Source organism: Amblyomma mixtum, chromosome 2 (genome assembly GCF_055824585.1).
Source record: "Amblyomma mixtum isolate Tamu chromosome 2, ASM5582458v1, whole genome shotgun sequence".
NCBI classification, from domain to species: domain Eukaryota; kingdom Metazoa; phylum Arthropoda; class Arachnida; order Ixodida; family Ixodidae; genus Amblyomma; species Amblyomma mixtum.
Genome location: NC_143013.1, coordinates 33,208,078 through 33,222,431, shown reverse-complemented (window position 1 = coordinate 33,222,431; position 14,354 = coordinate 33,208,078).

The following is a 14,354-nucleotide window of genomic DNA, read 5'->3' as shown; positions in this document are numbered from 1 at the left end:
ATGCTTTGTACCTCGTGCTGAAGGGGTTGTTTGCCGTATGCCGCTATCTTACGGAAAAGATTACATCGGGCAAACTGGTAGATACCCAATTTTTTTCACAGCGATGTGCAAAAAACTGCCGTAAAAGGTCATCTTACTGCCCATGGTAGGCATTGCAAACACTGTACCCCCAACTTTCCAGACGCGGGTGTGATTAGAAAATACAAGAAAAAAGCGACCAGGGAGATGATGGAAGCTTTTTTTGATAGAAGAACAAAACAGATAAAACTTGTTTCAGTGCGCCGTCGGTGTCATTGGCGGAAAAAGAACTTGCATATCTGGCCCAGCGTGCGCACTGACAATGACTGCATATCATTACAGAGCCATGAGTTTTTAGCTCCCGCGGTGACGGCAGCTTCGAATGAAATTCCCCAACGAAGGCTGACGAAAAGTATTGATTGAATCGGGTGCGCTCTTCATCGGTTAAAGGATTGCTCATATTAGTGTGTAAAAAGAAATGAGGATTACCGCGATCGGTGTAAACTGTTTGCGAAGATCTTTTCGGGTTATATTTCAAAAGGGCAAGACAATCATCCGCAAAATGCCTATGTTTTCGCAAAGAGCGTAGCTGCGCAGAAGTCTTTTAAGCGTTCTGAATCCCGGATAGCTCACCGGGCAAAAAGCTAACCAATTTTGAACTGACCCGGACAAAGGTTTACTATACCGAAGCTTTGTAGTTTCTTAAGAGAACCGTTAATTGTTAGCGCATATATATATAACAACCGAATTAAACATAAGTTGACCGTATGCTCATACCTACGGTAAATTTCCATAAAGTCACCGCTGATTGCTAACGCCTGTATTTCAGACCTAATTTATCTTACCTAACCTCGTAACCCTATCCTAACTGCGGTAAACTGTCAGAAACTCACGCAGTTACTAGTTGTTGTTGACCGTTTGTCGTGAACGCCCTGATTTAATACCTAACCTAAGTTGATCCAGGCCTGCGGTAAACTGTCATATGCTCACGTCGCAGATATAACTCTTGGTGCGAAGAGCTGCTGTCCTTGGCCGGGAAAGAAGGCGCTGAGCTTTTGTCCGAATCAGCTCAAAATTGTTTCGATCTTGTCCGACGTTCCAAACACCCTTTGTACTTCCGCCATGGAAGATTGGGCGGACGTTTGTCAATTCTGCAAAGATGTTTTGTTTTTGTTTCACCACCATGACTTGTTGAGCCATAGAATGCTTCGGTCGTTAGCAGACGACACCAATTGGATAAACTATCTACTAGCTCGAACATCTTGTGCTTGAAAGAAACCAGCCAGTTTCCGTTGACTGAGCGAAGGCAAAAAGGCGGGGGGAAATTGTCATAGAAAAGGATTTTAGTTTTAAATTAATGGCATCTTAGGTAGCTTTGTTATATTAACGTATCATTTAACGCGATAGCGTTAAAGGCCCTGTTCATCAGAAAATCCGGTGTGGGCGTAGTGAGCGAAAAATCACGGCATGGCTCTGGCAGGTGGTCCCAGAAAGAGCAACCCAGGAGGCAGATGGGCCACCTAGGTCACGTGACCTTGTGACGTCATCACAACCTGGGCGAAGTTTAAGTGTCCCCTGTCATTTTTTTTTTCGTAGTAGCGCCTGAATATATTACTAGTTCATCAAATTATATACAGTACAGTGAAGTTCGCGGTGCTGTACATTGTTTGCCGCATCCGGATTCGCGAGAGAGGAATGCCCATTAGGTTTTTACTTCTGCCCTCTACGCAACTGCAGAGAAGGGGGTGAGTCACACTCGCGAGTCGCTACCCAGCGGGATAAGGGTGGGCAGGATAGCGGAGGATTCTGGGAAAACGGCAACGGTCAAACCGCTCCGGGAATGAATATGTCAGGTCGCATCCCTGTTGTGCTCGTCCTTGTGACGAGGCGGACCCGCGTCACATTGCGTGGCTTGGTTTGGTTTATGGGGTTTAACGTCCCAAAGCGACTAAGGCTATGAGAGACGCCGTAGTGGAGGGCTCCGGAAATTTCGACCACCTGAGGTTCTTTAACGTGCACTGACATCGCACAGTACACGGGCCTCTAGAATTTCTCCTCCAAAGAAATTCTAGCCGCCGCGGCCGGGATCGAACCCGCGTCTTTTGGGTCAGCAGCCGAGCACCATAACAGCTGAGCCACCGCGGCGGCTCATTGCGTGGCTTCTGTCCCATGTCCACGCGACGTGCGTTGATAGCTTCAGGCGCGGGCAACAGGATATTGCCACGCTAGCTGCAGGAATGAAGACAGTTTAAGTGACAATACTGAACAAATGGGCCTTGAGGTGACTTTCCTTGAACCTGGGTCAACCGGACGTTGAAACAACCAGCACCGTGGAAAAGCGAGAAAGTTTGCGAAGCTAGCGGGAGAAAACGAGAATCCGCTGAAATCTCCATGGTGGAAAATGCGCATATTTGTACAATGCTGGTTGATTGGTGATGTTTTCCTTTCCCCAATGATTTATTGGGTGGATGTTTGTGGTGTTGCCTGATTGGTTACTGTCCCCGCCGAGGGCGGGCACCTAGGGTTTAAAACCAGCTGTTTCGGCGGAACCAAGGGCTGGTTTTGTCACGTAAAAGTGCGAGTCAGTCAGATGTAAATAAGTTTTCTCCTTGCTTGTATCTTTCTTTCTTTTATTAATCGTTAGTAAAAGTTAACCTCTCCAGAAGTGTCGCCTAGCTACGTGACTGAGCAATATCAAATCTGCAAGACGTCAAGCATCCATCAACATTCACCATCAACCCAATTTAGCTCTACCAGATCGAGAGGGAAACTCAACCAGTACGGTCACTAAAACCATCGAGGCAAAATTTGTCCAATTGATTCAGAGGTGATGGTTAGCATTAAGTCTAGGATGCTGTTTCTATTTGTCGTATGAATTCTAAGCTGCGATAGGCTAAAACAGAAGTTTAATTGGATAGTAATGCCGGCCGACGTGCTGCATTAGGACGCAAAAAAGGCCAATCGGTTTTGGAGAAACTAAAACGGGAAAGTGTAAATTGCGGAGAGTAACATCCAGAAGCAACACATGCGCTACGAGGGACGCCGTAGTGCAGGACTGCGGATTAATTTAGACCCCCTTGGACGTTTTTTTTATATTTCGCGAAACTAAAAGCTCTGAAAAGATAAATGTTCGTAGAGATATGGGAGAGGTCTTTGCCCTGCAGTGGGCGTAGTCAGGCTGATGATGATGAATTCCATTGGAAATGCAATGGCCGGTTAGAATAGGGTGGACGGTAACAAACGCCTATCAATATCTTCACAAAGTAATCTCAGCACGCAGCCACTTATGTTGTTTCCGTACCTCACTTAGGTTGTTAAGCATCACAGTGTGTAATATTTATCCAGGTTATACTTTAAGCTGGGCTCAAAGACATGCATAATGCATTAAAGAGACGTTTCACCACATTGAATGTCTCTATTTTTTTTTTTTACTGCACTGAATGTCATTTTGTACCTGTGATAGTCAGGTTTGCTAGGTGAAATAGGACTTCGTTTCTTTGGTTAATCTAAATAATGCGTCATGTCTGTAGTTCATTTACCGCTCTTGTTGTACGTAACTGGTATTTGGTGGCTTTCTATTGAACGTGTGCTGATATACAAGCAAAAGTAGTTGTCCCTGTCCCTTACTCTCTTAGTTTCATAATTACAAGCGTCTAGTTTTTGTGAAGCTCGGCTCACTATTTCGAACATATACGTAGATGTGATGTCTGGCGTTCAATACCGTAGTGGCGTCAGAATCAGCGCCGATGGTCGCCTCTTCGAAGCTCAAAGTTACGGCGTCCTTGAGTCGGGAGAGAGGCGAGCGCTAGAATATGTGCTGACATCAGCCGACGTGCTCCTCGAAATAAACAAACCTTCGGAATGCAATAACTCTGCGCGAAGTTCGCTTGATGCTTCGACACAGAGGCTTATATGTCTTAGCGCTGTGCTCATGCGTGAGCGTTCGCGAATTCCTGCACGCATATTGCCAGAACCTCCGCGAGGCTGCAATCTGCGTTCGTTTTTTTTTTTATGGCACCTGCAAAATAGTATTACTTGCCGCTTCTTTGTACTGATACCTTAGGTTAGGTCCGGCCTGCTGTAATTTGGCTTGTAGTTTGTTTTTGCACCATGAGAAGCAGTCGGCCTTTTTACGCGAATATTTCTTCACTCGTTCGGAAAGAAAAAGGAAGGAGAACAGATCTTTGGGAGCACACCTGGACCATAAACAGCAAAAATAAAATTTTCACTCTGAATTTTTGGCTTCATAACCAGAACTTCTGGACAAGGGCATTTTTTTTTTTTTTCAACGGGAAGTTGTTTATTAACGCATTTTTTGTATATCGTAAGATGCACCTTAACAATCAATATATCCGCAGATACATCCTCGGGACTCTTATAGTTTTCAGCTATTTACTGTCAAAAACTCACCCTTTTGGTTTCCTGGGCCAGTCTTAACTGCTCGGTGCGAGCGCAGAGCAGACTTTAAAAAGAAGATTTTGCTGCGCTTCGGAAGATTGGGCCATTATCAACAATATGTTCATAACAGTATCTTACAATATTTCACTGCTACCTCACAATTAATTGTCAAAAACGCATCCCATTGCTTCTCTATAGCAGCCTTACCTACTGGGTGCGAACATGGGTCAAACTTGAAAAGCAAGCTTTAAATACGCATCGGAAGGCTGGACCATTTCCTTCAATATGCTCAAAGCAGTATCTTACAATATTTCATAGTTGCCTCGCATACAAAAGTGATGTCCAAGAAAGCTGGACTTCGTCACGTGCCATAATCTAAAAATGTGAATAATTTTTGCTCATTCTCGCGGAACTATGCTGTTATTGTAGTAACGAACTCTTCCAACATATTTACAAAAATTGGTGTCAAAGTCATTCTGAGAACAGCAACGCTGGCGGACGACGTACGAGGACAAGTACTATAGGCCAGAACACAGAACAAAATTTCGGTGCAACCTTTTTGAAAGCGCTATGACGCCATCTATTGAACGATGGGAGAAGCATAACTTTCCACACGAGGCGACACGACATGGGGTGCATATCGGAGCAGCGGCCAAACGGCATTTTAAAAACGCTTCATCGCGCCGTAATTAAAGACGCATTTTGCAGTGATCGAATTTAATTACCCTGTGATTTTCAGCGAGGATACTGAGTCCACTGACAATGACTTCTGAGGCCCCTTGTACGCCACCGGGGCAAATTCCTGCGGTTAGTGCAAGGACTTCACACGCTATTCCCTCGAACCGCGTATTAGAATTCCGCGAAACAATCAGACAGGGTTCAGTAATGCAGCGGCATTGTTACAGACTGTTCATCTGCATGCCTTCACTTTGCACGATAATGCGGGAGTGCCTGTACAGATAGCAGGTCTGATATTGTTTTTTAAAGCCACTATCTCAAACCCTTAGAGGCTGGCTATTGTTGCGAGTCGCGAGTTACGATCTTGCGTAGCCGCGATATTACGAAACTCGCGGTTTACGATAATTCGGGGAATCCGAACGAAACGTTACCTACTTATGTAGCACTTAGCACTCGAGCTACAAGTGCAAGCGAAGCGGTTACAATGACCAAACTGAATTTAGGTGCATCGCCCCACTCGTCCAATTCATTAGCTTCTATCGGTCGTGATGCTATAGCCACCGCGCTATTTCAGCGCGACTCGATAGATCGAAGCCGCTAAAGTGTAAACACAGAAAACCAAAGCTGAAGCTGCGGGCTGCACTTTCCCTTGTGTAGTCGACACACACAGTCACCCCTCGCCAAATCGCCAAATGCTCCGACCATACCTGTACATTCCCATAACACGGTCACTGAATGCTACGGTAGGATACAACTTAATAGCAGTTGGCAACACTGGACCATCATCCTCGGAGGCCCAGTGTTACCAATGCTACGTCCCGTCCCTTCTCTTCATTTGTTTTCATGCCGTTGCGCTGTTGCATTACAAATCACGTCTCACCAACGTGCCCACCAGTTCTTGTACATTCGCGGCGTCCTGCATTATTCCGCTAGCCAATCAAAACAGTAAACAAAATCAGGTTTTTAATGTTTCACTTTATTAAACAAGCCAGGTATCAAAATTCTAGAGCTTATAATTTTTTTTTTTCTTGTGATTGGCTTTTTGTTTAGGTATGAAGAAAAGTTTTAACAGCGGACTACATTTTGTCGTGGATGAATTCTGTGCGGCGGTCCTGGATCATGGGACCACAGCGCTTGCAGACACACACAACTGCGCTGCTCCTCTTACCTGCTTCTAGAGCCTTATAGAATTTTTGGCTCTTAATTGTTGCCTCACGCATGGCGTCTTTTTACCTGCTTTTATCACCTCATTGAATTTTTGACTGTGTTAATTGTTGGCCCACATTTATTTTTTCTGTATTTTTTACCGCTTCATGAATTTTCGCCACCTTTTCACTTGTTTTTATGTCTCGTTTATAGCCGTGTTTGCTGTGCTAGTCGTTCGCATTTGTTCACCCATCCTTAGCCAATATTTCTTGCGATTGTTTTCGTGCTGCTTTTTATTCTTTTTGGTGGGGTTGAGCACTCCGTGAATGTCTTATCAAGAGTGGCTTCTACAGAATGTCCTCTTCATATCTGCGTTGTAGGTACGCTTGCGTGTCAAGTCCTTCCGTTAAAAATAAGGCACGGGTCAAAACACGTCCAAAATAAAGTTCACAGTTCAGAGCAGTTGTGTGTCCCCTCTATGTCCTCGACTGCAAGCGCTGTGATTCCATGATGTCTGACAAATGCCAACTAGCCCCGCAACATACCCTGCATAAGTTGATTCCTACTACAACGGGCACCTTCTCAGTGTTTTCTGTCGACCCGTGCGCATTGTGCTCCTCATCGCAACAGCAACGTGCAAGGCAAGATCTTTGGCGGTATGCATCCGCCTCAGGAGTCTAGCGCGATTTGAAGGTTATCGCGCGAGTGTCCACCGGCCTAGCGTTCCAGGCGCCTAGCGGCCGGTTTTGGAATAATGAAAATCACAATTTCACATTCTTCTTTCCCTCGTTCACCGTTTCATGATACAACCATCACCCCCGCGACGAAATCACCCCCTTTTCTCGTTATTCTAAGTTTTCCCTTTGTTTTGCAATCAAGCGCGGACTTGGTTACCTCTTATCTTCGCGGACGATAACAAAGGTGCGAAAGATCTGGTAAAGCTGATCCCTGGCACTGCTTCATTTAGTTGTAAAAAAATATACCATCGCCACATCCCCTCGTCATGATGTTTTTATCCAGCAATGAAAGTTCGCAAAAGATTTTTGCAGAAGGGTATATAACTGCTGTTACACAAGCCAGATGCAGCTTCGTAGCTTCCAGTTCCAGATAATACAGAAGAATACGTCGCGCGTAATACCATCACCGACTGTTGGATAAAGCAAAAAAAATACAAAAATAAACGAAAAGCTACTTGCTCAGAAGGGAGTGTCATCTGCTTGAGGAGCGGCAAAGAGAGTGAGGGAAGCTGGCCAGATACCTCGCTCACCACGACAGAGGATTCTGGGTCATGGCGCTGTTACTGTTCTCAGTCGACGCTCGCGCGATAACCTTCAAATGACGCTAGACTCTGTCGCTTGAAATTCGGGACCTGTTCGGTGGGCTTCTTCCCTCGGCTGGCCACGGACCCCGTACAGTGGTGAGCAGCCTTGTCTAGAGCGCTTGAGCAGTGCGCACTTGGTAACAAAAACCGAAATTAGAGAGCAGCCCCTCATTACAGGGCAAAGTTTTTGTGCCTGCTTTGTTTACGACGCTACCTGGCGCTACTTCCGTGTAAGCGTTGCAGCTGGACCCTAGAGGCTGCCACAAAATCTGGATTTGTTTGCAAGAAAGTGCACCGCCCGAGCGCTCTAGACAAGGCTGCTCACCACTGTACGTGCAAGATACTGCGGTCGGAATGACAGCACCAAGCTCGCCTTCACCGACAACATCTACGACTGTTTGTGCTCATTTCCCCGGCAGCGGCCGCATCACTTAAATGGCGTGAGCTCTCGCGCATAACCAACAGCACCACCGAGTTCCTGTGGCAGCAGACACTTCGACACCCCCGCACACTCGTGCCAAACAGCCCACGTCAACCAACTACCAGGTTCGTCTTGTAGGAGATGCCAAGGACTGCCCCACTTAAGCATGTCCAGTGCTTGCTCGGACGTGGCGCCGCGTTTGCTACGGAACCGATCCTTCCCGCCCCGGATTCACTGACCCTGCAAGTCAGGCAAGTATCAAAGTCAGCCCCTATGTCGGAACGCTATCGCTGTGTCTCAGAAGGCCTCGTTGTGCTCAGTCGCTGTACCGGGAATAGGAAAAAACCTGTGTGTGTATCCTCATCTGCAAGCGCTGTGATTCCATGATGTCTGATAGAAACTAACTAGCCCAGCAACATTCCCTGCATAGGCCCTGAATGTGGGCGGAGCTTCACTGCAGACAAGTTTTATCCGACTTGGACACGCAGAATTATATTGATGGCTTCAAACACGGTATTTACTCCTGCTTTCGAACTTGCCTCGTAATTGCTTCTATACCCGGCAGCAATCTGTATTTGACCCAGGCAGATATCTTTAACGCCCGATGGAAGAATGATGCAGGCTGAACACTCCGCACCGGCAGAGCTCTCGACTCGTCGCTCACATCGCACGCAGCGATCCATAACCAGTTGCACCCGCCGCGGTGGCTCAGTGGTTACGGCGCTCAGCTGCTGACCCGAAATACGCGGGTTCGATCCCGGCCACGGCGGCCGAATTCCGATGAAGGCGAAATTCTAGAGGCCCGTGTACTGTGCGATGTCAGTGCACGTTAAAGAACCCCAGGTGGTCGAAATTTCCGGAGCCCTTCACTACGGCGTCCCTCATAGCCTGAGTTGCTTCGGGACGTTAAACCCCAATAAACCAACCGACCATAACCAGTTGCTGTTTTTCCTCTGGCTGTTACTGCATCTGCAGACAACGCAGTGGTGCCCTGATGACTTATTGTAATTGTAGGAGGATGACAGATGTTTACGAATTCTCAGAGTTTACAGAGCGCGCTAGTTGTGCATGGCGCAAAGGCACTGCGTATCGTTTTGGAAGCCCGGCGAAAGATGGCGCGGTTTGAGCGTGTGCGCGAACAGTTCCCGGTGCGAGAGTATCGTATTCTAGTTTAATACAACTGCGCTATAGTGCGCTGAAATTTCTTCCAGCTGGAAGAGGTTCCCGAGCAGTGCTGCCAACCCTAGGTATTTTCCCCTAGATCTAGAGAATTTAAACGTCGTTTAGCAGAAAAGGAATTTTTGTTGTAATCTAGGGAAATTTTACTTTCTGTATGGATCATTTCTATTTTTCGGTGTGAATCGGCTCTTTATTCACCGTTTCTTCACCACCTTGATTTTGAGAGTCTGTCAGTGCCCCATCTGCACGACGGGAAAGCGTTGTTGGGATCGAGGTAGCGTGGTCAGGCCGGGAGGAGGTACGAGGATAACGGGACTCAGGGAGACTTTGGGGGGCAACAAGACATTCTATTTACATGGTGAAGCAAATGCACGGATGTACAGAGATGATGAGGGAAGCGCCGCAGAGAAGAACTCTATAGAGACTCGATGAGGCGGACCAGCGCCCTGAAATAGGGCTTCGCCTCCGGTTCCCGGCAAGAAGCAAGTCTGCTGGGTGCGGCCCTTGGACAGAGTCGATGACACAACTGCCATGCAAAAGTTGGGAAGCTTCCTTTGCTAGGAATTTCCTGGTCGGTTCCTGGAACAGTCTAGCTTCAGGAGTGTCATAGGCACGCTGTCCAAGAAGCACGGTTCCTCGAAACCACGGCTTAAGGAAGTTGGGTGTGACTCCGCACCCCACATTCTTCATCACAACGTGCGCTGCTTGTTGGAAGGGCTGGTCTAGGTTGGGCTCTCTTGGCTGGGTTCTGGTGAAATTCGTGGCGAGTTTTCTTGGAACCAGTCCCCGTGACTCGCCAGTTGACGGTGAAGTGGTTAATTTGTCTTATTGAGCACCAACTCTACCCGGGTGCGAGCAGAAAGAGTCCATGGGTAATTGCTGGAATTGCAGGTCCGTGCTCTTTCACAACAGCGTAGGCGACTTTGTTTGACCAAATAGAAATGCAGCGTATCAACACGGAACTCAATCGCAGAGAGCCGTCCACCTACAGATTCGCGCTATCGCATACACGTTATTCATAGCTGTTATCTGAGCTAGACGTACACTCGAAGCTACAGGAATAGAGGTCACACGTGCTTAAAGGCTAGGTGTCAGTGACGCTCCTTGATATAGAGATACAGCTCCTTGTTGCAGCTAAGGGCTAAGTGCTTCGTGATTTTGCCTCTCTTACTCGCCTATCCGGTTACTGATATGGGCACACATAGCTAGCGCTCTTCCATTAAAGTAATCAAACAATACGCAGTGCTCAATCAGCCCTTCGCGTCTAAGCGGTTGTCCCACTTTCTAGCTCAAACTGCGGGAACCTTGCAATGTTTTTAGAGCGTTAAGCACTACTTCTCGCGTGTCGGGTCTCGGCGTTATGCGTTACCTACTGTTTGCTGCAGTATATACCGGATGGTGTCATATGATTCAGCGTGTCTTGCAGCATGCACTTACTAGTTCGGTTAGAAGCTAGCTCGCGGCAGGGACTCTAACCGTGACATATGTTGCCTCCCCGTTCTAAGTCTTTACGAATCTTCATATGAGAACTGCGGCTCAGCCGTTTGTCGCAGAGTGTTCGAGGTGGTGGCATATGATTTCGCGTTTCGTGCAGCATGAACTTACTATAGTCGGATACAACTGAAGTCTGCAGTGAAGCTCCGCCCACATTCAGCCTCCGCGCACAGAATTCATCCACGACGGAAAAGTAGTCCGCGGCTTAAACGTTTCTTGTTACCTAAGCGGGGAGCTTATCACAAGAAAAAAAAATTATCAGCTCTAGAATTTTGATACGTGGATTGTTTGATATAGTCAAACATTAAAAAGGTGATTTCATTTATTGTTGCGATTGGCCAGTGTAGTAATATAAGACGCCGCAGACCACGACCGAGTGTTAGCAACTGCTGTTTTTTTTTAAGTTGTATCCTACTATAGTTAAGTTAGTCCAGCTCGAGGCAGAGATTCGAACCACCGACCTATCTTAGATGCGTTAACGCGTGATATTCGATCGCAGCCTCAGCGTCGGCTAATTTTTTGTTTCTTGTTTTTTTTTTATGCAGTAGCATTAGAAGCCCCATCGGAAATTTCTTCGCCATAAATACGCCCATAAGCTGGAGGGAAGCGACGTCACCGGACCGGAAGTGTCGTCTGTCACAAAATTCGGCGCAATTTTGGAAACAAAGAAGCAAAAACAGCACCGCGCGGACGCGTCTCGCCGGCGCTAGCCGAAAGGGGGAGAGGGAAACCCCCGCTGGGCGCCTAGCCTGTGTCTTGTGCTCTCTCTCCCCTCCACCACCGCTCACCGACGCGGCGTGCGCGGAGGGCATGAGTAATCCACGCCGATTTCTCTAGAACGTGCGAGTCGTTTCTACTGCTAACCGGGGGAAGAGGGGGAAGCCTTGCGTGCGCTAAGACATGTCCCCCTCCTCTGCACTCGGACGTCGGCGACGGCGCCATTCCAGAACACGCTCGAAAATTCGAGATGCGACCCCCCCCCCCCCCCCACCTCTGACCAATGGGGACGCGCGGCCAGTGAGAGGAGGGAAGGGAGACAGCACTGCCAATGCTGCTTGTATGTGCGCGCCTACTCTGACGCGTAGAACAAACAGACGTGGAAGCGAGCCTATAAAAGAAGGCGTTGACCGCTACCAGTCAGTCCGGACCAACGTTTGTCCGGACCGCCGTTTAAGCTTCATCGAAGCGCGCCCGTTCGACTCCCGGGAAAACACCACTCGGCCAGCATCGGACCAACGAGGCAACGGTCGCCAGTCTGCGGGACGGCATCGTCGTGGAACTCTGGTCGTCGGACTGCCGCAGTGCCCGGTGAACAAATTGTGTTTTGTTTGTTTACCTCTCTCTTGTGTTAGTGCACTTTAGGTGCAATATTGTCTTTGTACTGTAGTCTCTCTCTCGAGTTTAACTTTGCCCGAGTTGCATTGGTTGTTAATCACTTTGTATGTGCTTGTACTAGTGATTGTGTAATCCTCTGTATCGTCTCTTTGCTGCATAAACTTTGTTTTGTTTGTGAACATTTGGCTCCGACCCATTCTCTGGCTTGCGACCGGCGAAAGCTGGGCACCAAACGCCCAAAAACCTCTTGTCACTTGGTAGCTGGTCTCCGCTGAGCTTGCCACGCTGAGTCGAGGGCATCTCCTTCGAGTCCGAGACCGCTACCCCCACACGCTCTAAGGGTGTCTGGGAGCTTCCCGCGTAAAAGTGCGCGAAGTGTGGGTGACATCGTCACCGGACCGGAAGTGACAACTTCATGTCCGTGTCGCCACCGTGACACCTGCGAAGAACTTCTAACCGCCTGCTAGATGACCCGAATTGATGTGTGGTTGTGTGCAGACAGACGTGCAGAAGAAGTTCGCAAACACCACCATACACGAATGACACAAAATTCTATGTAAATATTCTAACGCCATTGCATTGCGAACAAATCATGTTATTAGAGGTCCCTGCGAATTCTTTTTTCAGCCTTTCGGGACGAGCGGCTAAGAAAAGCAAAAACGTGGGCGAATGCAGTTTGACCAGGCAAATATAATGCTTGGTGCTGGACTATCACATCTGTAGACTAGTGCCGCGTTTTAGTCAATGACGAACGACAACGGGCGGACTGAACCGGTGGCGTTGCCTTGACAGTTCTAGGGGAGAAGCCCAGAGTTCGCTGACAGCTATAACGTTGCAAAACGAAGCATTACAGAAGCACGACTCGAAATAAGAGACTGGCATTATGTGGTAAGACATTAGTCAAACCTCGCTACAACTATCTAACATTACATATCATTTCATGCCCTGAGGCAATTGATCAACATCGCATTAAAAAAAAAAAACTTGGGGTTGCTTTTTTTCTTTTTGAACGGAAAAAAAGAGCAATAAAAGTGCTCCGAATCCATTTTTTTTGAAATTCCGTTTTAGCCAGAACAGCTTAGTGGCTATAGAGCACGAGTTACACTCAGTCCCAAGAGCAAAATATCCAACACGCATCTACAGACCGGGAGGCTGCATCTCCACTCCAAGCGTAGTCTTAGAGTATATCGCGTTTTGTTCACTGTAATCATCTTCATACGGCAGCTAGTTAAGTATGATGCTTCGCTGCGTTTAGTGCCGCTCACGCGCCACTATGAATAAGCGCAACGAGAAAGTCTGTTCTGGCTACGGGGACAGTTCACCGGCAGTTACATCGCTGAAGCCAGAACGCCGACAACGTGATGTACCGCCATCTCAGTAAGCCCAGTACAATAATTAAACGATAGCACTGCAGCCCTATTTTTATAACTATATTTCCGCTTGTATCTCTGGCTGAAAGTGCTGTCATTTAGAATCTGCTTTGTCACATCTTTACTGGAGATATTTCCTTCTATTAGCATAGCTGTAACAAAAAGGCCAAGAAAAACTAACTGACCTTCGACCGTGCAGGGATGCCGCATTGTATCGCCGAAATAAAAAAAGGTAACTGATCCATAGAAAGCAATACTGTTCGAAAAAATTCTAAAATTCTGTTTTTAAATAAACGCCGAAATAAACGTCACTGCATTTTTAAGAAAAAAATAAAATCCGAAAAGCTCTAACCACTAGCCCCGCTCAAAGCTTGCGGAGAACTTTATCTCTCCTCGAGCGCGGCCTGCATAGAGTTGACAGTGGCACCACTGTTGTGATCGGGGGCCCAGCCAGCGGAGAACGGCGAGCCGGGCTGGCGCCATCGGGCTACGCTGATCAAAGGCGCTGTTTTTAAGAGAAGACGCAAGGAAACGATGGCCTGGGGACGGCTTCTGGCGACGGCGTCGGCGTGAACAAAGGCTCTAATCCTCTTCGCCGGCGATGCTGAATGCGGCTCTGGTGCCGAACTGCGCTCCTGGGGACTAGCAGAGGGGACAGCGAGAGGCGGCGGCGCCAACCCATTGCCCGCGTGCGCCCTGAGCAGCCGACAAAGCGGGGGTGGCCACGGCTGATTTGTCCCTTCCACCGACCTGAAGAGGTCACCGGTGTGAGCCGTCAGCACTCGCGTCTCCCACGATCAGGATCGCCACACAGCAGCTAACGACCTTTGGGCCCGGTCGGCCCGCAGCAAACCAAACAGTTCGCGACTGAGAGACGCCAAGTTCCTGCTTGCCAGTGTGCGTGTCTGTGAGGTGTGCGCGGTCACGTGGCGGGGGCGGAGCCTAAGAAGAGACTCAGGGCCCACTGGACGTTCAACCAGAGTTCGGATCCCCT